A 22,819-nucleotide genomic window follows, 5' to 3' on the forward strand; every position below is an offset into this window, starting at 1 on the left:
ATTTCCCATGTTTCAGTTAATTTTTTTATATTGACCATAGTTCAGATTTTTCCCTGATACTCCGCAGTGTAAAGGCGGTGAAGACATCATCACAATGTCACGTTTTCTAGTGTGATGACATTTTTACCACTAGGTATGCCTCACCTCTCTCCTTCCTAGTGCTCCAGAGTTTGGGTCACCCATCTTGGTCAAATGACAATAAATTTTTGCTACTGTCCCTTTCCAACTTTATTCCACATTTCTCCTAGTTATTTTGTCATCCGTTTTCATTTAATCAGCCCGAATGCCCTCTGTGAAAGATATTATTTTCTCCGTCTTGCAGAAAAACAATGGACCAGCAGAGTTAAGGTATTTCTAAATATTTATAGCTCATAAAAATTACGAGAAGTTTGGTATGAGACCGAAACCCTTGTTAAAATATGCTTCTTAGGGGAGGCCTGACAGTCACAAACCATAACCTGGGAATTGAAGATAGATGTCAGAGTGGCCTGCCCTGGCCTCTCCTGTGAGGGACCTCTAGGAATCTGGCTGAGAGGTGAAGAAGGGAAATATGTTTGCCCACCCTGCCCTTTCTCCTCCAGAAATTTCCCCCGAGAAGATCACCAACCAGGGCCGTTTTTAGATATCTGACTTTCATCTCTGAGTAAGAAAAAACACACAAGGATTCTTTCTCAGAAAGCAGAACGGATACCCTTTTTCCCACCATCCAAACAGAAAGTGAGGATTGGAGTTCTCCAGGAACTCCTGAAAAACCTGAAGCAAATCACCACCTGCAACACTGCTTAGAAGGTGTCTGTCAATTCCCCAGGGTTCCTCCAGATCTGAGTTCCATCTCCAGCTGTGTCTGAAGCGGGGCTGGTGGTGGTGTAGTTACTTTCCCTTTAGATCAGGCCTGTTGAGAGTTTTAAACCTATTAGTACCAAATTTAGCAATTAAAAACCTAATTTTGACCCTTCTTCAAATCCACTTCACCTAGAAATCCACTACATAAGAGGAAACACAGACATGATCATATTCCCTACCACTCTGAAGTGACCAGGGAGTGGCTTAACTGATGGTTTTTAAACTTTTTTTTTCCCCAAAGGAAATATTACGAGGAAGTCCAATACATACAACAGCTACAGGCCAAGAGCTCTGGGTGAAATAGAGGGCTAACAGGTACCCCACCCACACATCCCTGAGACATCCCTTCCGAAGCCCACGGGCTTCACAGAGCGTAGTTTGAAAATCATTGTGTATATAAAAAATGTGAGAAAGAAAGCCACACGTGAAGAATTATTACTAAGGGCTCCCATCAGCGTCATGGTTGTGCTTTGGGGAATTGTGATTCATTAACCAAATAAGAATTTACCGGCATTTCTTCAAGGTACTTTATCCCAGGAACGCTGTGCACATGGAATAGATTTATTGCGTTGCCATAGTGGCCATTTTAAATTTTAGCAAATACTGTCCCTTTGCTTTGGTTCTGCTTAAATATTCAAATTAGACATTTTTACTGACCCAGACACTGTACTAGGCTTTATAGGAGTCATCAAAATGTTCAAAACACAGATGTATCTCAGGGAACTCCCAGTATAGACAGTATGAAAAGACACAAATATATATAAGGGGAAATATCAATGAAAAGTGAGTAACAATTCAAGAGAAGTGATGAGATATTGCAGGACAATGTGTGGTTAAAGGCCAAAGCCATCATCTGGAAAATAATGGCTTTAAAGACTCAATACTAAGATTGCCTTGTATCACATCAGCATCCTAATTACAGGATCCAGAAAAATGAAGGAGGTCAAGTTCTGCCGTATATGCCCCTGGTCATGTCTCACCTGGAACGTTGGCTTAGTTCTGGGTATCTCACTTTCAGAGGAGTATGATCCAAGGGTAGTGGATGGGCTTTGATGTGAAATCCTGTTCTGTGAAGCAGGACTGACAGAGTTGTAGCTGCTTTGGCTGAAGAAGGCGGGGCAGTAGTGTGATCCTCGCTTCACCGGGGATTTTCATGAGGAAGAATGTGGCCATTCTCTCTACAATCCTTCTTCCCTTCCATCCTTCCTAGTCACGTCTCCTGTAGGGCTGGCACCAGGGGGTGCCATTTACACAGACAACAGTGTGTCCACAGTCCCTTAGAGCTGTGCAATGCAGTGGCCCAGTCGCTGCCATGATGAAAAGGGATTCAATTTTTAACATCTGGCTCCAAAAGGTAGATAAAAATGAAAAGACCAGAAGACAGGGAGTGAAATTTTGGTTTAGAATACAGACGTTCTAACGGTGGGAGAAGATAGAATAGGTAACTCTAGATGGAAATATTTGGAAAGGTGTCATGTCCATGCTTCTAAAACTGATAATAATAAATTAACTGTGCTTTTCTCATGTGACTGACCTGGCATTTTTTTTTTTTCCACAGGTGTTCTCCATCTTAATCATCACTACAATACTCCCAGGTAGGTATTCCTATAATTATCTTTATAGATGAAGAAACTGTAGCTTGGACAAATTGCTTTACTTTCCTAAGGTCACACATAGAACAAATAAAAGAGCTGGCATTTGAGCTCAGGTCTCTCTGATTCCAGAATGCAACTCTTAACCATTACGCCACATGAACTCTCAACAATGAGTTACAAAATCCCATCTTTCTTAGTGTGTTCATCTGTTCAATTGTAGCTGAACTTGATCTACAAATAAAATTAGATCTTGACCTTGTACATCAAAGAGTAAAACCATTTCTGTGGAGCAAAGGTGAGTGAGCTGGATTGGCCTTGCTCTCCCTACTCACTGATATCTATATCTGGGACTCAGGGGTGAACCCCCACACGTGGGCTCCAGATGGGGAAAGCTCTCTTACACACAGCGTATGCCGCCAGATCCAATTCCATCACTTCAGGCACCCAATGCACGAAAGATGTGTAAAGGCTCATGCTGGATATTTTGATTTTGTCATTTCTCAACTACCCTCTCCAAAAATAACACCTTAGGGAGGCAAGATGTGGCCTTACAGGATATTTCAGAGCTGCTGGTGGGAGCCGGTGGGAGCGGAAGGGAGCGGAGCCCATCAGAGCACACTCAATGCCCACTGTCACTTTGGAAACACGGAGATGAAAGGGAGACACAAACCCTTAACTGTGTGTGCATCTGACAGCTGCGGCTCTCCCATTGCTAGTGCTGTATCTGCCGTGAAGACCACGGGGAGGCCCCACCGAGGCCCTGTTAGTGCTAAAACAGATGTTCCTTCAGCACGCACAGCTTAGGTGGCCACTTTCACGGGGTGGAAAAGGATAATCTAAACCTTCCTGTTCTTGCCAAAATAACCATGTGTAGGTCTTTGTTCTGCAAGCCTCTGGAACACACAGAGAGATTTCCAAGCAGTGGGAACCTCCTGTCCTGTTTGGTCTTTGCACAAACTCTTGTTCTGCCTATTTCATCCCAGTTTCCTGAAACCCTGGCCATAGGGCTCCCATGGCTGGAGCCTGTGAGAGCCTCCTTTGTAAGGAGAGTTTTCACAGCCAAAGCCATCAAGGCGGGCACTTGGACTTCAAGGGACACTGGGCTTCAAGCCAATTACAGCAACGACAGGTATTGCCTTGGCTTCCCGGGCTGAGAGGTCGCCCCCCTGCAGGTCTGAGTGGCTTGTCTGGCTCCTTTCCAGGGAGGAGGATGCTAGCATCATTGCCCATGGGCTGCAGCTGGCAGTGCCGAGCTGGGGGAGGCGATGGCAGAGGACCAACCTGTCGGTGATTCAAATGCTTGGCGATTCTTTTGCTCCTTAAGTTGATAGAGAAACAAGGTATGGAGCAAGAAAACTAATCCTCCAAAGCAATCCAAACACAAAAGCGAGAAATTTGTATTCAAACCTTTCTTCCATTTTCCTTCTCTGTGAATTTGGGGTATTTGCAGCAGAGAGAGAAAATGGAATGAGATGGATTTAGAGAATAGAGAGTAAAGAGTCGTGCAAAGGGAGGTAATGTGATAAAGTCAAAAGAAAAATGGACTTAGAGCAAGAACACTCAGATCTGGGCCATGTCTCTCTGCCTGTGTGGCCCTGGGCAAGTTGTCTTTCAGCTCTGAGACCTGGGTCTCTAAGATCCCTTTTAGCTGGAAGGTTAGACCTAAGGGTTCCTGGTTATACAAACAGGATCCTTCCGAGACCATAATTACTCTTATAATCAAGAACTATTTATTAAGTAATCACTGCGTGATTTTCTGAAGATAAGAGCAAAAAGACATGATCCTTACAGGCTACATGGCTGTGACATGGCCAAGAACTAGGCTTGTGAGAGTGTGAAAATTCAACTAATTCGTAATATGAACTAATAATATAAAGAATTTGATAAGCCAAAAAAAAGTTTATACCATGGGACAGTGAATGAAAGGGGTCCATGGAGCTGCATTTTCCAACAGAGGACTTTAGGATGGTACCCTTTCTCCTACTTGCTTAAGCCACATACGGATCCTCTGGCATGCAGCACATCCTAAGTGTCTGTATGGCAGAGCTATGTTCCATCGCCATTTGCAACAGACATGAAGAGGTGATGGATCAAAGAGAGGGAGCCCTTCTGGGATTAGCTATCGGAAATGCTGATGACCAAGGCCGCCCAGCTCTACTCACTGGAGTGAGTTTCCTTTTGTGGATGGCTTTGGTCACCCTGGGGAGACTAAGAATATTTAAGTTAATTAAATAACACTTAACAAAGAGAGGAATCTGAATTCAAGGCCAGGCTGCCTGACTCCGAGCAAACAGTTTTAACTACCAGTCTACACTGCCCACTTCAGAATTCTGCCAACCTGAGCAGCAGTGATTGTCAATCCCAACAAAGGGAAATCATCAATATTAGTGGTTCTCAAGCCAGGCTGCATGTTAGAATCATCTGGAGAGCGTGGTAAAAATGATCCATGCCAGTTTCCAGTATTCTTGGTTTGAGAAGAGGCCTGGGCATCGGCAGTTTTTAAAAGCTGTCCGCAGTTGATTCTAAGTGCAGTCGGGGTGTGAATCACTCATGTGCATAATGAAAAATGTCAGACTCCAAATAAACCAAACTCGGGTTTGGGGCTGGCTTCATGGGATGTATCCGTAGCAGATTTGAGCTGATTGTTTGGGTAGTGGCTTGTGGAAGTGGACACAAATCTTAGAATGCTCTAGGGGTAGAAGAAGCTCTGGACCCAAGAGAACTCTGGTCTTGGTGAAAATTCCCTGCATGCCATTAGCCTCCATTGGAGAAATCACCCAAAAAACACAACTAGGAATTCACTCTGCCCACAAATACTTACATGGATATTTGTTTCAAGAAGAGAAATTTAACCACTTAAGTTCCCGTTAATGGGTAAACACTTTCTCCTTCCTCTCTGGTTTCCAGGAACAGAGATTTTCCCTAGCCCACTTCTGGCCTGGCCACCAATGCCCCATGGAGGTGGAGTGAATTACCTGATGAGAAAAGGAAGGGAATTCTCACGTGTAGCCTGGGCCCTTCCTCCCTCCCCTCCTGTTAGGTGCCAGCTTCCCCTGGAAAGCTCACATTCGCTCTGCTCCATCACGTTCTGCAGCTTCTCTCAGTGGGGAGGCTTAAGTTTTCTAAGACTGCCCACAAGTGTGTAGCAATGCTTCCTAATTCCAGAGCTAGCTATGCCATACATCTTAGCTGCTCTCATTAACCAAGGGGGTATTTTGACCCCCCTTTGCCTTAGTCCTTGTCCATCTCTTAAATAGTTCAGAACTTGATAGGGGAAAGAGAGATGTTATGTATTGACTTAAATAAATCCCATCAGTTCCCTTTAAAATGTCATTTTCCCCCCTCTGCTTCTGCACATAACAAAAGAAACGAGAAAATACTACAAATTCTCTCCCTACCCAAACTATCTCACTATTATGCTACAACCCTCATTATAATGCATTAACTTTTTCTTGAGATAATAATAATCAAACCATTTGTAATCCATATGTTTCTACCCACTACTGGCAACCAGATCTTCAGGATTAATTGCAGAAACTATACAGAGGTTTTTGGATATTTCTCCGAAAAGCCTCCATTGATAGCACCCAGATGAGTAGTAACCTCAGTCTTCAGTGCTCTCCATGGCCATGTCACGTTTTGATACCTTCTTTCCTAACTAGAAGCCAAGAGAAAATACTTTTCAGATCTTCCAGGGTATGTATGACACGAAAAGCTCATTCTGGTAAAGGGAACCAGACCCTAGTCATCTGACACTAACGAGGTGCCCTTCCTTTGGCTTAAAGAGATCTGGAGGAGGACAGGCAGATAACCTTCAGCCTAAATAAGTAATATCATCACTGCTCTGGAATCTCTCTGAAGCATGCCCGGTTACGGTGTGGAATTCCACAGGGCACGTGTCCCTCTTGGACTCCAGCCAATGGAGTAAGTTATCAGGAGAACGTCGTTATAACATGTTCCCCAAGGACAGTGTTAATCAGCAAGTTTTGGGGTACCTGGTGAAATTCTAGTGCTAGTCAGTTAATCGCTACATACTCATTAATACGGTCAACCTCAGTCATTCAAGAAGTAACAACCAAGTTTGTCATCATTGCCCGCTTAGCTTCTAGCTTGTTCACAGGGCAACTCTGGGTGTCTGACAAGATGAACCTCTTGTTTGAAATACCGAATCCAGAGGATTTTCCCGTGATCTGTTGTTTTCTCTTACCAGCACCTCTACTTCACGCCATGCTCTTGGTTAATTGAAGTTGCTGAAGCCTTGAAGATTCAAGCCTAAAGAATCATGAAGATTCAAGAGCTAAAGGACTCAGCTCTCTCATAGGGGTCAGACGTCAAGGCAGTGTCACAACAGTGAAAGGAAGAGCCCAGATGGCCGGGCTCAGGTGGTAAAAGGCCCTCAGAATCCACCTTGAAGCTCCCACTGGCTTTAGATTGAAAACCATCCTGGCCCCATCCACCAGTGTAAGCAATTTAACGACAGCTTGCAAAGCACTGAGCTTAAACAGAAAGATGAGCACAGGGCAGGAATTTGCACTCCAGAAGACCTGCCTAAGTGTAGATTATTTTTCTATGGAATTTGATGAGAACACACGAAATAAGAATTTTCCTTTTGGTCCTCTGGCCTTTGGCATTGTTTACCTTCTTTTTATTATTCTGAGCAGCACTTAGAGCTCTGGCAGTGTTTCTGTCCTAAAATCTTACTGTCAGAAGGTTATTTTTCAGCGGTTTCAAATCCTATCGGATAGAGTGCGTGCTCTGCCTGGGCTCTTCGCTTTACCTCAGAAGAAGTAAATTTCACCCTTTAAATGACAATGCTGATTGTCTACAGCTTTAAGTTTTCTACACTTAAGCTGCAGGCTTTATGTAAAAACCTGTTTTCCCTCATCAAATTGGAACTATGATAGAACTCTGCACGCCACTGGCGTCTGGGTAACGGCCTAACACCGTATTTTGGACTATCTCTGTGTTATGTCAGATTTTCACTGCGTGTTGAGTCACTCTTTGTCAATGGTGGTTTTGTCAACTGTGGTTTTGAGGCAATGAGGTTTTAGACTTATTCTTGAAATTTTAAAAATATACAAGCTTTTAACATTTCCGAAGTTTAATTCAGCCCTCTTTAAAGAGGAGCTCAATTTGTTACTATTCCTCCTTCTCTGTCAGGGCATGAGTAGGATAGCATAGACTTTTCGTGCTGCCCTTCTGGAATGTGGACAGAGTATCAATACAGAAAAATGAGCCCTTCAGCCCTGTGATGATCTGTGAAAAGCTCAGATTAATTTAGCAGGCATTTTCTTGACACTCGTGAAAAGTCAGCATGTCAGAGAGTATAGCACACTCTAGAGCTGGGCTGCCTGATTGAATCCCAGCTGCTCAGCTGTGGTGGGTTGAATGGTAGCCCCAAAAGCTCTGTGTACCTCCTAACCTGCCCACCCCCTACTGGACCCTGTGAATGTGACCTTATTTGGAAAAAGGGTCTTTTCAGATGTAAATACCTTAAGATCTTTGAGACACAATCATCCTGGATTACCAGGGTGGATCCCACATCCAATGACAATGGTCCTTATGAGAGACAGAAGAGAAGATACAGGCACAGAAGATGAGAAGACCATGTGAAGATGGAGGGAGAGATTGGAGTGATGCTGCTACAGGCCAAGGAATACCTGGAGCCGTCAGAAGCCGGTAGAGGCAAGGAAAGCCTCTCCCTTGGGCCTTTGGAGGGAGTGCGGTCCTGGTGATGCCTTGATTTTGGACTCCTGGACCCCAGAACTGTGAGAGAATAAATATGGATTGTCGTAAGCCACCCAGTTTGTGGTAATTTGTTACAGCAGCCACAGGAAACTAACACATCTCTTACCAGCTGAGTGACCTTGGACAAGTTATTTAACCTCCATAAATCAGTCTCCTCAAAGGAAAACCCTCGTCCCAGGGTTGCTGCGTGGATAAAATTCCTTCACATAGGTGACTGGCTTAGAATAGTGCCCGCACCTAGCACGCGCTATAGATGTTTTTTTAAATCATGGCAGCAGGTAAATGCAAAGGAGCTGAGATGTCAGTCCTGTAAGTGCTGGCTAACAGAGTCTCAATCAGGAATGAGAAAGTTCTGGAGGAATCTGCTTCGACTGGTCTCAGTGCCTCAGCCATATTTCCCAAACAGCTGAAGTATAGGAAGCAGGAGCAGGGTTTCCTGCAAGAGCCATTATTTAAATGCCTCTAAAGGGTGACTTCTATAAGTTTATGTGCTGAGACTTTAAAAGTCTACATGTTAAAATCATGTGTATGATTCATCATATCTCCTGCTCTCCATGAGCTTTGACCCGCCTGCCTGGGTAGCTGTGAGGACTCTACCCTGCAGGTGAGTGACATCTGCCTGGAGATGGGGACCACCGCGGGTTTATAGGGAGGGGATTTGTTAGTGGGCTGTGGCGAGGATTGGTGCCTAGGAGGTTGCAATTCCCAGCCTCTATTCCCCCTTCCTGCTCTCAGCATCAACATTCTATTTTGCTGTGAATCCTGGCGTCTTAGTTCGTTTGGGCTGCTATCGCAAAATACTACAAACTGGGTGGCTTTTAAACAATGGAAATTTATGTCTCCCAGTTCTGGAGACCGGGAAGTCCATGATCAAGGCGCTGGCAGATTTAGTGTCTGGTGGGAGCCCACTTCTGAGACAACCATCTTTTCTCTAGCTAGCTCTCTGGGGTCTCTTTTACAAGAGTGCTTATCCCATTCTTGAAGGCTCTGCCCTCATGACCTCCCAAAGGTCCCAACCTCCTAAGACCATCATCATGAAGGTTTGGATTTCAACATATGAATTTTAGGGAAACGCAAACATTCAGGCCATAACACCCAGGAAGGAACAAGTCTAAAATGGAAGTGTCCTCCAAGAAGAAATCATAGATGTGAAACCTCTCGTCAGTGAAGACTCAGAAAGTTTTAGAGCTCAGAGGGGCTCTACAAGCCATTTCCACTAATGTTCCCATTTTATAGATGAGGAAATGAGGCTTGGCCAGGCTCAGCAGATGAGCCCCGTCACACAGGATCTGGTGGCAGAGCCAGCTCTATCTCAGGACCCTCACTCTAGGGGTATTTGTTCCAGTAAGTAGACCTTGGTGGGAAAGACACGAGGGGCCAGAGCAAGCATGAGGATTTGTGGATTTATTACTGCCAGCCCTGGGGCTTAGTCTGAGCATCGCCCTAACCCAAATTTCGTTCTGTTATGGAGTCAGCCAGTTCTCAGCTCTTCCAGCATATTCCTGACTTTCTAAAGCCTCCAGAACACAAACTGGGTGTGGGTCAGTGAACAAGTGAAATTCAGCCCTGGGCTTTATATCTCAGAGCGTGTCTTCTAAAAGCACCAACAAAAATAATTTCCTTTCAGGACAGTCAGGGAAATTAGAGTGTTCGTGCCTAATACAGCACCTGATGTATAGTGCATGTGGATAGACATTGGCTATTGCTATTTTTAAAATTACTACTGGTATGACTTCTCACCGTGGCTTTGCTTTGGTCAAATTTCTCACTATAGAATGGAGATAATAAATTAACAGTCTACCAAAATAGAAGTTATGAGCATGAACTCAGGAACCAGACTGCCAGGGTTCAAATCCCAGTTCTATCCTTATAAGCTGTATGACCTTAGATCCCTTATTGATGTCCCCTGTGCCTCAGTTCCTTCACTTATAAGATCAGGATAACAACAGTATGTGCCTTATGGAGTTGCTGTGAGGATAAAGTGAGTTAATACACGTAAAGCTCTTAGAACCATTCTTGGCACATAGTAGGTGCTCAATTAAGTGTTCATCACATATTACTTTAACTTACCCCTCAGGGTGGTGGTGAGAACAAATGGGATAATGTATTCAGAAGCACATAGTGTGTTCAACTGGTAATTATCACCAGCATCATCATCAACTGACTGGGTCCCTCTGCTGCTGTGGCCTGCCCTTGTATTCGCTTAATAATTAATGCTTACAAAGCACGCATGTTATAAGAAGCAGTGTGCAAAGAGTGTGTACTTAGAACAACACTGAGCTGGAAGCCAGGTTTTCACAAGTTTTCTTAGGACAGCTTCTAACCTGTTCCTTGTAAGTCATTGAGCTGAGACTGGTGCTCTGGAGTGACACGTCTATGGAGGACCCAAAGTGGAATGGTTGTTTGGTCCCCACAGTTTCCCCTTTTCTGGGAGTGCACTCAATACACAGAGTTTGTTCTCCAATGGCCATGTCTGTGTAACACGGCACTGTCCCCTGGCCATAGCTGATCGGTTCTGCAGTGGGCTCCAACCCAGTCCCCAGGACTTTTCAAACTGGATCTGGGGAAATAAGATCAGTCCACTTGGGTTGCATAACTGTGCAGTATGAGGGGGGAGTCTTCGGCAGCCAAGTATCCTGCCGGTCTGTGGTAAGAGAGAATGAAATTGATGTGCAGAATAAACTGGAGTGAGCACATGGGGGAGGCCCTAAAAACATTTGAAGCCTTGGGACTCCATTGTATCCTAGCCCTTCCCAAGTAATCTGAGAGAGCCAATATCCTTCCAATACGGCCCCTGCTTTGCCTAAATGGTATTTCTGTTACTTGCAATGAGGCAGATCTTCCTCTCCCTCCTAGAACCAGCCTAAGCATCTCCTGTTCTGCAGAAATTCTCCTGACCTCCTCCCCAACCAAGCCTGATCTGTGACGCAGCATCTTGTACCTCCCTCTCCATGGTACTTTCTGCTCCCCCGCAATACTAAGCTTCTTGAGGACAGTGTCTGGGTCTTATTTGTCCCAAATTTCCATCACCTAATTCAGTTCTGGGGCCCAATAATAGTTTGGTTTGTTTTTACTTGAATATGTGAATGACGTAGAATGCATGCAAACAGCAGCTGATTGACAGGTCAGATTACCTCTATCATCTTTTCCAAACTGGAGATTCTGTAATGCTACCCTAGGTTATTTGTAAAGGGAGATTCTGAAGGGGTTCAGTGAATGGTTCTAGAACTCCAGAGCTTGATACACTTAGTTTCATATTATTCAAATTTTACTTCCATATCTCCATCTTTCCTCGTCCTTGACACGGGTGTGTCTCTAGCACCACTCATATTTTGGGTCATGAATTAGTAGCATCACTCCTAGCTTCACAAAAGTAGTAAGAAGAGACAAGGAAGGGAGAGAGACTTTACAAATGAGAAGTCACCTTATGAAGAGCTAAGAGGAAACTCATGATACATATGTGTTAGAGAGAAATCTCCAGAAGGAGAAGTAAACTGAATTTTAAGTTAAAGTCAGAGGAGAGAAGAGTTGGTGTCTGCAGGGACCTTGTTTGATCAGTCAACTCAGTGAAACAAGTAAATTGACAGACGCTATAAGACGTTAGATTTCTCTGTTCCTAACTCTGTTCCTTTCATTTCCCAAAATGCTTAGCTTAATCTCAGGGACTGTCTGGTGGGGGAGAAGCTGGCTGCAAAAGGGCATGGATGACTAAGTCTGCTTCCTTCATGGAGAGAGATATGGGGCTTTGGGTGATTTCTTTGAAGTCCCTCTAAGAGCCTTCTGAAGATTGTTTAGTGGCATCTGGTCTTTAATCCTAGACATCAAACTTGATTTCTGCCCTGGACCATCTGTTTCTCAACTTTCCATGGAACCCTTCCTTTGTGACAAGCAGGGAAAGAAATATTGTAATTTTATTTCATTCTGTTTTGTCTTTCTATTTATCCCAGTCACGGCGTTAGAAAGGGAGAATTTACTTGTCTGACGATGCACTGAAAGATTAGACATAAAGTGCTGAGCTGGGTATCTGTGGCGTGTCTCCCACAGATCTGATGCCTTTTTCCTTCACTCTCAGACAGGAAGTGAGGGACATTGAGTGTAGTCTTGTAAGCGTTTACTGTCTGTGCCCAGCACACTGTTTGTACCACTTGCAGTCATCATGCTCATGAGGAGCATGGCCTCTGGGGTTCGATTGCTTGTGTTTGAATTCCAGCAGAGCCCCTTCCTCAGCAAGTGCCTGGACAAGTTAGTGAACCTCTCAGACCCAGTCTCCTAACCTATAAAATGGGATAACGATAGCACCTACCTCACTGAGGCACTGTGAGGATTAAATGAGATAATACATGTAAAGCACTTCACCCAGTGCCTGTCATTTAGTAAAGTCCCATGAACATTAGTTATTATTATTATTTAATATAGTAATAGTATTTCTAATAATAAAGTGGGAGAAAGCTCTGCACTAGCCAGAGAACTTGCAGCAAGAAGGATGCTAGGTAGTCACACAGGCCTTTCCTTGAGTTCATCCCACTCCGAAGAATTTGGTGTTGCCATGTATGGGACATGAAGATCAGAAATGACTGTTTCCAAACTGATGAACTCCTTAGGGACTTTTTCTCCATTGTGGTTCGTCTGGATGTGCCCTCAGTCTTCAGTGGTCAGAGTCGTTCCAAACCAGCCATGAGTTAGGAGAACATTGCTCTACGGTAAGCCCAGCACCTCTCTGACCCAAGCTTCTCTGATTCTACAGACCCTGGGGGGTAGGGGGGACAATTGACGCAGGCAGTCCTGACCAATGCTTGCTGGCCATTGTAGAGACTCTCACTTCTGGGGGGCCACAGAAATCATTCTGGTCATCAAAATGATGGCTGTAATAACTGAGCTATCCTTCTGGACAAAATGGTGGATCTCTCATTGAAAACAGCTAGGAAACTGATTTTCTTTCCCTCTGCAACCACTCTTCCTTGCATGAGATTTCAGAAGATGATGATAAAAAGCAAGTTTATAGAGATACCATGGGACTGTATAAATAAAATGAAGTCATATCTGGGAAAGATATACCAAAGAAAATTGAACCCAAAATGTCTAGCTTTGCATCCGTCCTCAGCCAAAAGTCCCATTCAACTAAAGCACAGACTGCATAACTACATACACAAAATCCTTTAAAGTTCTTCCATAAATTTAGAGAAAAAGGAATAGTCTGTTTAGAGCTACTAAGGCAAAATTCATTACTGTGGATTTATAGGCACTAGTACAAGTGGTCCCCAAACACCCTTTTTAATTTTTTTAATTATAAATAGGAAAGAACAGATTCTACCCTCACAACTTCCACTCCCAAACTTGCTGTCTCCAGGCACAAAGAATAGAGTTCTTGGAAAACAGAAACCCTGAATTCCAGGCCTCTGATAGTGAAGTTACAGTCTGATTGAATATTGATTACATTTTAAATCCATCATATTTCTCCTTTGAAATCCACATACTGTTAAACTTCTTGGACGCTTTACATTGAATTTGTTGAAAAATTCTCACAATATTTTCAGGCATTTATCATAGTGGTTTTTATTTCTTAATTTTGATTTTCAAGTAAGTGGGATAATCAAGTTGAAGGAACAATAATATGTCACCCATGTAATATAGAAATTCTGGGACTGGTAGCTTTCTCCTGGTGCTTGCCATCATTAGGTGTTTTGAAATCTAGCAGTTTCTACATCTAGGCAGACCAGTTCCTAGGGCATGTGGAAAGGGTCAATGTGTTAGTCCTCACTGAAGGAGAGCTGACCATTGCTGCCACCCACATTTGAGCAGTGACTCAGGGATGTGCCTGGCAAAGGAGGAGCAAATGGCTATAGAGAGCTGCTGTTAAATAGCTGGAGGCCCAAACAAACATACAACCAATGAAGTCAGCCCACTCCCAACACCAACCATTACCAAGAGTGATAACATGAAGACAGCCATTTAGGTTGCACTGGTCCATTTGATACTTATGAGTATTTCTTCATCGAAGTTCTTAATGCTGCTGAACTCTGATTACATGACATGGGAATGTATGGGATGAAGGAAGACCGAGGGGATTTACTCTCAATGCCACACCCTTATCATAGATTGGCTTGTCTACATATAAAATAGCTACCAACTAAACTGAGACCTTAGGAGTTATATAAACCTACTATATCATTGCAGTTATAAAAAGTATTCACAATGATCATTTCATAGATTTTCCCAATAACCCTACGATATGGGTAGGGATTCTTATTCTCATTTTACCAACGAAGAAAGAGTCTCAGTACCAAATGTAGGAAAAGCACTTGATCTTACTAGCAATATAAGAAGTACACATTAAAACAAGAAAGCATATTTTGACTGTTAAACTAACAAAGATATGTAGACCATCAAATTAGCAAGATTTAAAAAAATAGATAATGTCTTATGCCGGCAAGTTTGCAGTGAGGTGGGAATTTTCTTTCTATTGGTGGAAGTACACATTTGCTAAGTCTTCTGAAGGGCAATTTGCAACATACATTAGGACCTTTAAAAATATTCATACCTTTGGATGCAGTAATTCCATTTCTGAGATTTCCTTCTAAGGAAGTAATTGGAAGTGTGGACAAACTTTGTATACAAAGGTGTTTCTCACGATATTCCTTATAAAGGTGAAAACTTGGAAATAACCTAAAGGTTTAACCATAGAAAATAGTTATGATATACCTACACAAGGGAATGCTACAGAGCCCCTAGAAGTGATGTTTTGAAGAACTTTTAATGACGTGAGAAAATGTTCAGAATATAATGCCAAGTGAAAAACCAGAATAAAAGACATATAATAGCACAATCATAATTCTATAAAAACATGTATGTAAATCTGTTTGAACTAGACTGGAGGAAATAGGACTATAGCTATCAGAGGGTTCTGGGTCATGTATGATTTTGGATTTTAAAAATACTTTTCTGTATGTTTCGTATTTTTAGCAGAAGGATGTGTTATTTTTATAGTCAGAAAAAAACCACAGTAGAGTTCTTTAAAATAAATTAAAACGTAAAAGAAGTGCGTTCAGAGAGATTAATTAACTTACCCAAGGTCACACAGCTGCCAGGCATAGGAGCTAATACCTAAATCCAGTTCTTCTGGCTCTAACCCCCGTGTCTCCTTCCCCATACCACGGTGTCTCTGAAAACGGCTAACTTGAGCAACACAGCATTGTCATCTGAGTTGTTAGAAAACAAACCATGTGTGGAATTATGCTAGAATCCTTTCCTACTTTGCTTAGACTCAGAAATACAAGTAAGTTTTGTGGTATTGCTCAACTTGCCGAGTTCTGCAAGCTGCTGACACCCCATTTAGGACGTGCACGTATGTTAAACTCACTGCTGGGTATCACCCGCACTAGATCTGGAACTTCCTTAACATAGAGAACCATGGAGATCCAACATGGAACACGACCTGGAAAGGTTATTTATTCCAGCAATTTCCAAACGGAACTAAACAGCAAAATTACCAGGATGATTTTCTAAAAATACAGATCCAGGTCCCGCCCTAGAGATCCTATTTTAGCAAGTCTGCAGTGGAGCCCTGGCCTCCGTATTTTTAAAAACACTCTAGACGGGATTGTCTTTAAACCATTCTAGCCAGGGGTAGAAATGTGTCTGATGAGATTCTTGTATGCACAGTGAGTGACAGGTGGTGATTCCCCTATTTAAGTTTAAAAAAACTCCCCCCCGAAATCGGGATTCATTCAGAACTTGGGTATACTGGCCACTGAGCCCTCTAACCACTTGGCTCATCCACTCAGTGGTTAATGAGGGAATCACCTTGTCTCCCATTGCTGCCTGTATTGACTATCTATTGTTGCTTAACAAATGACCTCCAAAACTTGGTGTCTTCAAACAACATTTATTATCTCTTAATTTCCATTCAGGAATCTGGGCACAACTTCACCGAGTGCCTCTGGGTCAAATTCTCTCTGAGATTGCAGGCAAGCTGTTAGTCTGGGCTGTGATCTTATCTGAATGCCAGAGAAGGGATGAACCATGAAGGGAATCTGCTTTAATGTTCAATTACACAGTTATTGGTAGGTCTCTGTCCTTCTCCACCAGCCTAACTCACAACATGGCAGCCGTCCGCCACAGAAAGAGTGATCAGAGAGAGGAAGAGCAAGAGAGTGAGAGAGAGAGAAAGAGAGAGAGAGAGAGAATTAGAGAGAGAGAGAGAAAAAGCACTCAAGCTGGAATCCACAACATGTCTCCAAAGTGACATCCATCACTTTTCTGTATTTGTTAGATGCAAGTTAATAAGTTTAGCGCAAAATCAAGGGCAAGGGATGGGGTGGGGTGGGAATTACACAAAGGTGTGAAAACAGGATGCAAGGGTCACTGGGGACCATCTTAGGGGATACTTGCCACACTGCCTTAGGCAAACAGCAAAGTTAAAATTCTACACCAAACCACCTTCACCTCTATTCTTCAATTTCTACTTGGTAAATAGGCAGAGGTGGGGCTGGAGTGAACTCTGTCTATTGATGGTGGTTAAATCAATAGACCCAAGGCAGAAGAAAAAGGAACCTTTGAGGTTAGTGTAGGTCAATGCTTGAATTTTCACACATACAGCATGAGCCATAGATGTCACCTAAGGTATCAACAGAGAGACTCGATCAGTCATCAGGGTCACTTGCACTGTTTTTATCTTTTAAAGGAATGCACATTTCAAATGACTTTGGGAATTATTATTTTCAACTCTAGCCCTAACTCATGAAATGACACTCAATTCTCCTAGAAAATATACTTAAACTTCATGTCCTGACCTCAAATACAACTTGCTCAGCGGATAATATAACTATATTTTCCATCCTCTTTTGAAGATAGACAATGAATATGAGTAAAAATAAATATACGTTTATATTTTATATGTATGTATATACACATGCATATATACAAATGTGTATATATATTTATATATATATGTATACATGCACACGCACACTGCATATACACTTCATTGGGACCGTCTGGGGTGCCTCAGCTTACCCTGCTATCTCCAGCTCAGCCTTGGTAGCAGAGCCTTCTAATAATGTGGACAAAGCCAGGCATCCAGATACAACTAGTTTATCCACTAGACCTACCATATAAAGTTAATTCCAACTTGCCATCTGGTTGCCAGCTGACCACTGCTATGAGCATTTTCCAGCATCTCAACTTGCTAATGAATCAGAGCTACAAATTAAAGCAGCAAGTACAGCTGTGTCATGGCTGCTCTTAGGATGGGGTGTTTTCCTGTGAAATCACTGGTGAGGAGAGAGTCCCCATCGTCATTTCAGCTGCCAAGACGTTTCATGCTAACGAACTGTGAAAGGAAAGTTGCTAATGATATGAAATCTCGTTTTATGGCCAGGGCTGGGCCAAGGCCACCAGACATGCCATGTACTTCCCACGCTTCCCAACCACCAGAAGTTCTCAACAACAAAAGCTGATCCCTCTGTTCATCGGAAGTGGGAGAAAGACAGGCCAATCCATAAGCAATGCCCAAGGACTCTGGGAACATTGGCACAATTCCATAAGCCTCTATCCTCTCCCTCCTCAACACCTCAAAATTTTAGAAGGGAGCTTAAGTTAGCTAGGGTCAGAGGAAAATAGAAGGGGAAATACTTGGGCAGATCACCTAGAAGAACTAGAAGTAGCTCCCAAGGTGCCTGTTTGAGTTACGGAAAGTCCCATAAATATTGCCATCTCATTGGAGCCCACCTCCGCCCCTCATTCAAGCCAGCTGATGGCCTGAAGACTTGCACAAAGGAACTGCCAAGGGAGGCACGGTGGTTTGATGGAAAGACCACTGCTTGGGAGTCCGAGAACCTGCTTCCATGTTTTACTTTTGTTATTTGCTGGCTGTGTGACTTTGTGTAAAACACTGGAACTTTCTAAATTTCATATCCTTATCTATATATTATTAACTACTTCATGTGATTGTTATGAAATTAAGGTGAATATTAAGATAACGTCACTAGACATAGAAGGAAATATTAAAATAATGTCACTATTAAAAATATCTTTTTTACCATTCTGTCCCTGTGACAGAAATTCTGCCGTCAGAGGGACGACTCTTTGGGATAAGGTTCTGTTCTCCGATGTCCTCTTTTAAAAGCAAATGCTTTTGAAAAAAGGAAACAGAATTGTGAGTGATCAGCCAACAGATTTCATTTCCCCAGTAAGAAGGTATTTAAGGTACTGAAGGAGTGGCAGTGTGAGAGGAAAGGGATTGGGGGAGCATGGATGCCGTCTTCAAAGAACGGAAATGCAGCGGGCTATCTGGTCACAATGTGAAACCAGAGGCTGGGAGGCGCAGGAACATTACTAGGAGGGAGAAGGGACCCTCGAGGTAGGGAGGCCACTTGATTAGGGTCTGATATTTGAGTTAAGTCTCTGTCTCCCACTGACATGTGAGTTCTTGTTTCCTGTTCGCCAATGCTTCCCCACAGATTGTTACAGTGCTTGGCATATGATGGTTGCTAAATGAGAGTTTGTAGAATAAAAGCCACGTTCTGCAGACTTCTCCCTTTTGCCCAGGGTCAGCCATCGATCAGCTGATTAGCCCAGGCTTTGGGGAAACTTCTTCTGGACACTCTTCCCTCCCTCCCTTTGGCCTAACCCTCTGGTATTTCTGAGGCGGGTGCAAATCTCTGCACCTCTGAGGCATTCTAACCCTGCCAACACCTTCCTGAAGGCACAAGAAGCCCTGGACAGAGGTCAACGTGGTGTGACCCCTCCTACAGACAGGCCAATCTCTCATCATTTAAGACTCGGAGTGTAAATGGGCACTGATTCCAAGTGTGACACGCGGATATACGTGAAGTCCCTGAGGCAGGTGCCAGGCCCAGAAGGAGGAACACTGTCACCATAGACCAGGGAGCCACCAGGCCATGCTCAGGCCTCCTGGTACTTCTAGGTTCCTGTCTGTATAAGTAGCCCCTCTCTGATCAGTTTTATGATTCTTCTGTTTGAAACTAACTCACCATCACAGCTTTTGGGTGATTAGAGGGCAGATATAGATTCAGGAAAAAAAAAAAATTGTTTCCCCAGGAAGCAGGAGACTGAATTCAGGGGCCAAGAAAATCAGAACGTGTCAGATAGTGAAGTGTCACATTGGCTTTCACCTCATTAAAATAGCAGCTCAGATGTTCCTGTTTATCCAGGACATTCTTGATCGATTTTTTTTTTTTTTTTTTTTTGCTTGAGGAAGACTGTCCCTGAGCTAACATCCATGCCCATCTTCCTCTACTTTATATGCGAGACACCTACCACAGCATGGCTTGACATGCAGTGTGTAGGTCCATGCCCTGGATCCAAACCCGCAAACTCCAGGCTGCTGAAGTGGAGCACACAAACTTAAGCACTATGCCACGGGACCAGCCCCCACGATAGATTTTTAAAGTGTTTGATGCCTGATCCTCGTGGAAGGTTGAAACCTCCTCTCTGCGTTTTGTTGACGCAAATGCAAAGGCTACGCTGTAGGCCTTTGAGGGGAGTGGGAGGAAAGGACCCCCACGTGGTAAAGTTGGTGAGATTTCCCTTTGAGAAAACTTCCCCCTTGTTCGAGTTTCACCCTCTGATTCAGTATTATCCTTCCCCTTCCTTCCTTTCTAGAAAAATATGAATGGAAAAAAAAATTATTCACTATTTATCCCTCCAAGGCAGGTTTCTATTTTTAAAAATTAATATTTAATCAAAAATGAATCACTAATGGCCCAAGGTCTCGGGATGCAGTGGGGAATTTTGTTGTGTCGAGAGAGTCTCCTGGAGTCTCTCAGACTCACCTCAGAAGCACCACTTACTCCACACACGCACAAGGGCAGGAAGGCCGGGGACACTCCGAAGTTGTACAGGATTAAGGATGAGAGTGGATCTCCTTCTGAAGAAATTCCTGTTGAACTCAAGAGAGGTGAACTTAGGCTGTGGGGGAAGCTTAATCCCAATACTAAAACAACCCTGGAACCCAGGGCTCAGGACTCCAGCTAGAGGACGCCACACGCTTCGGGGAGCCGTTTACAACTGTGCGGTGGCGTTTAAAGATCAAGAGCCTGGTTTTGGTAAGAGCGGCAGAAATTATTGATCTGGAACAATTCTTCAGTCTACACAAGACGAGAAAACAGTCCAAGATGTGCTCTCAGAATTACAGGCATTATCAGAAACATATTTCAAGAAGTTTTTTTTCCCATCAACTGAAATGGAAACATGTTTTCCAGGAAGTGTCACTTGGTTGGAAGGGGTTCCCAAGTCAATTTCTGAATCTCTTTCTATACTGGCTCTAAGTCTGTTGCACACCTGAGGTTCCCTTAGCCTTTGGGTGGAGTCCACGTGGAATACATTGCAGAATCAGAATCTTCATGTCCTTAGCTTCTGTTATCAGCGAAAATAGATGAGAGTGAGGGCCAGTATGAAAATGATAAAAATAGCCCCTATTTACTTAGCACAAACTATATGCCAGGCACAGTGCTAAATGCCTTACATACATAATTTCATCTTTTTAAACAGCTTTATTGATGTACATTAATGCAGAATAGACTACACACATTGAACGTGTGCTGTTTGATAAGTTTCAACATATGTATAAAGTCATGAAACTCACACCACAATCAATGACGAACATATCCATCACACCAAAAGTTCCCTGATACCATTTTGTAACCCCTTCCTCCTGCCCTTCTCCGGCCCCATGCTCAGATAACCAACCACTCATTTGCTTTCTGTCTCTATAGATTACTTTGTATTTTCTAGAATTTCATATAATTGGAGTCATCCTACAGTATGACCTCTTTTTTGTCTGACTTCTTTACTCAGCGCAATTATTTTGAGATTCATTTATGCTACTATATATAATAATATAGTTCATCCCTTTTTATTGCTGAGTAGTATTCCATTTGAATGGATTCATCACCATTTGTTTATTCAGTCACTTATTGACAAACACTTGGATCATTTCTAGTATTAGAGCACATTACAAGGAGGTTCTATAACTGAGGTAGCTTGTTTCCCTCAGTCCCTAGACTGGAGTGTCAGAAAAGCTTCTTTCTGGTAATAGCCGGAAGTCCAGAACTCCAGTCTAACCCTCTTCAAAAGATCAACCTCTCCATTAAGAGTCGAGAGGTCCATCTGCTCACAAGTGTCCAGTCCAGTCCCATGTAGAGCACTCATCACGACAGAGAGGTGCTGATGGCTGAGTAGTCAGTGCCCACAGCAGCCTGAGTCTAATACTCTGAAGTGGGGCAGAGTTCCAGTTTCTGCTTCCCCAGAAGCCTAGGCCTCAAGAGGCTGGAATTCTTTGGGATTCCACAGCCTGGCTCACTTCCAACGTTACATTCACTGAAGGTGGCTCCCACCCTGGCTGGCCACGTCTCTTTTCATTAAGCTCTTCTGATCCCCCAACTCAGCCCCCAGCACATGGTACTAAGCTGTCCCAGGGAGGTGGGAATGGAAGAGGTTCTAGAGCCAGTCATCTCACGGGCTTGAGAAATAGAGGAACAATGCCAGGGAAAGGTGAGAGCCACAGGAAGCAAAGCTCCACTTTGGACCACTGTCCCAGACGAGGGTGGCAGAGCTCTCTTCTCTGGAAGCTCCCATGGGTGCTGGTGGTACAGAATGCTTTCACAGTAGTTTTTAAGGGAAGATGACCTTCCACATGCTCAGCTGAGAGGACTTTGAACCCTCAGTCACCTGAGCCACGATGATCACCTCATGGCTTTCATTATATCACAAAGTCACACCTCAGAGTAAGCCAGCTCTACTCAAGGGCTCGTTGCCTTGTCTGCAGCCCCACAGACCCAGGACCATACTTTCCCCCCACTGGGCTAGCCCTCTGGTCCTATTACATTTTGAACTTAAGGTAATTATGCCAGTGGCCCAAGATTTACCCCCGTAACCAACTCAGAAGTCTGTGCTCTTGTCACCACGTAGCAGAGGAAGAAATAAATTTCTCTATGAACGACCTGTGGGTAGCAAATGGTCAGCTAGGCAGGAGGGATAGTTCTGCTAGAGTCAGAAGTAAAAGAAAATATGTATCTACAATGTATGTGTCGGGAACTTGTGTGTTGGGAACATATATGTCAGGAAGAGCATATGGAAGGAAGCATATATGTCATGGGAGAAAGGGCCTTGCCAGTTCCAAGCAAGTTATGTCATACTTTTTGCTGGGGTTTTTGCTCGATGGAATTGTCTTTCCTAGAGACTCCAGTTACCTAGTTCAAGAGCTGCAAAGAACTAGGCTGGCCATGGAAACCCTCCCCAATGCAGAGAACTATGTGCTTAAGAATAGGGGCTCAACATTAGATGTCTGGGCTCCACAGTCTTGGGCAAGTCACGGTCATCCTGGTGTCTCAGTTTCTCATCTATAAAATACGGAAAATAACTAGGGTCCCTAGAGTTTCCAGAGGAGGAGAGAAGCCAGAAGTCAGGACTGCACCAGTGAGATCTTTGCATGTGGATAAAGGTTGTTTGCTTGAATCTTCGGGACAGATGTGAAGTATTAGGCTGGGCGTCTGGAAATTTTCTTTATGAGAATATTCATACTGTACCCAGAGCAAAGTCTTTCTTTGTCCATGTGAATAGAGATTACTCTTTTAACATTGAGAATCCACAGGCAAATCGTATATAAAGTCAGG

This window comes from Equus quagga, chromosome 5 (genome assembly GCF_021613505.1).
Source record: "Equus quagga isolate Etosha38 chromosome 5, UCLA_HA_Equagga_1.0, whole genome shotgun sequence".
NCBI lineage: Eukaryota > Metazoa > Chordata > Mammalia > Perissodactyla > Equidae > Equus > Equus quagga.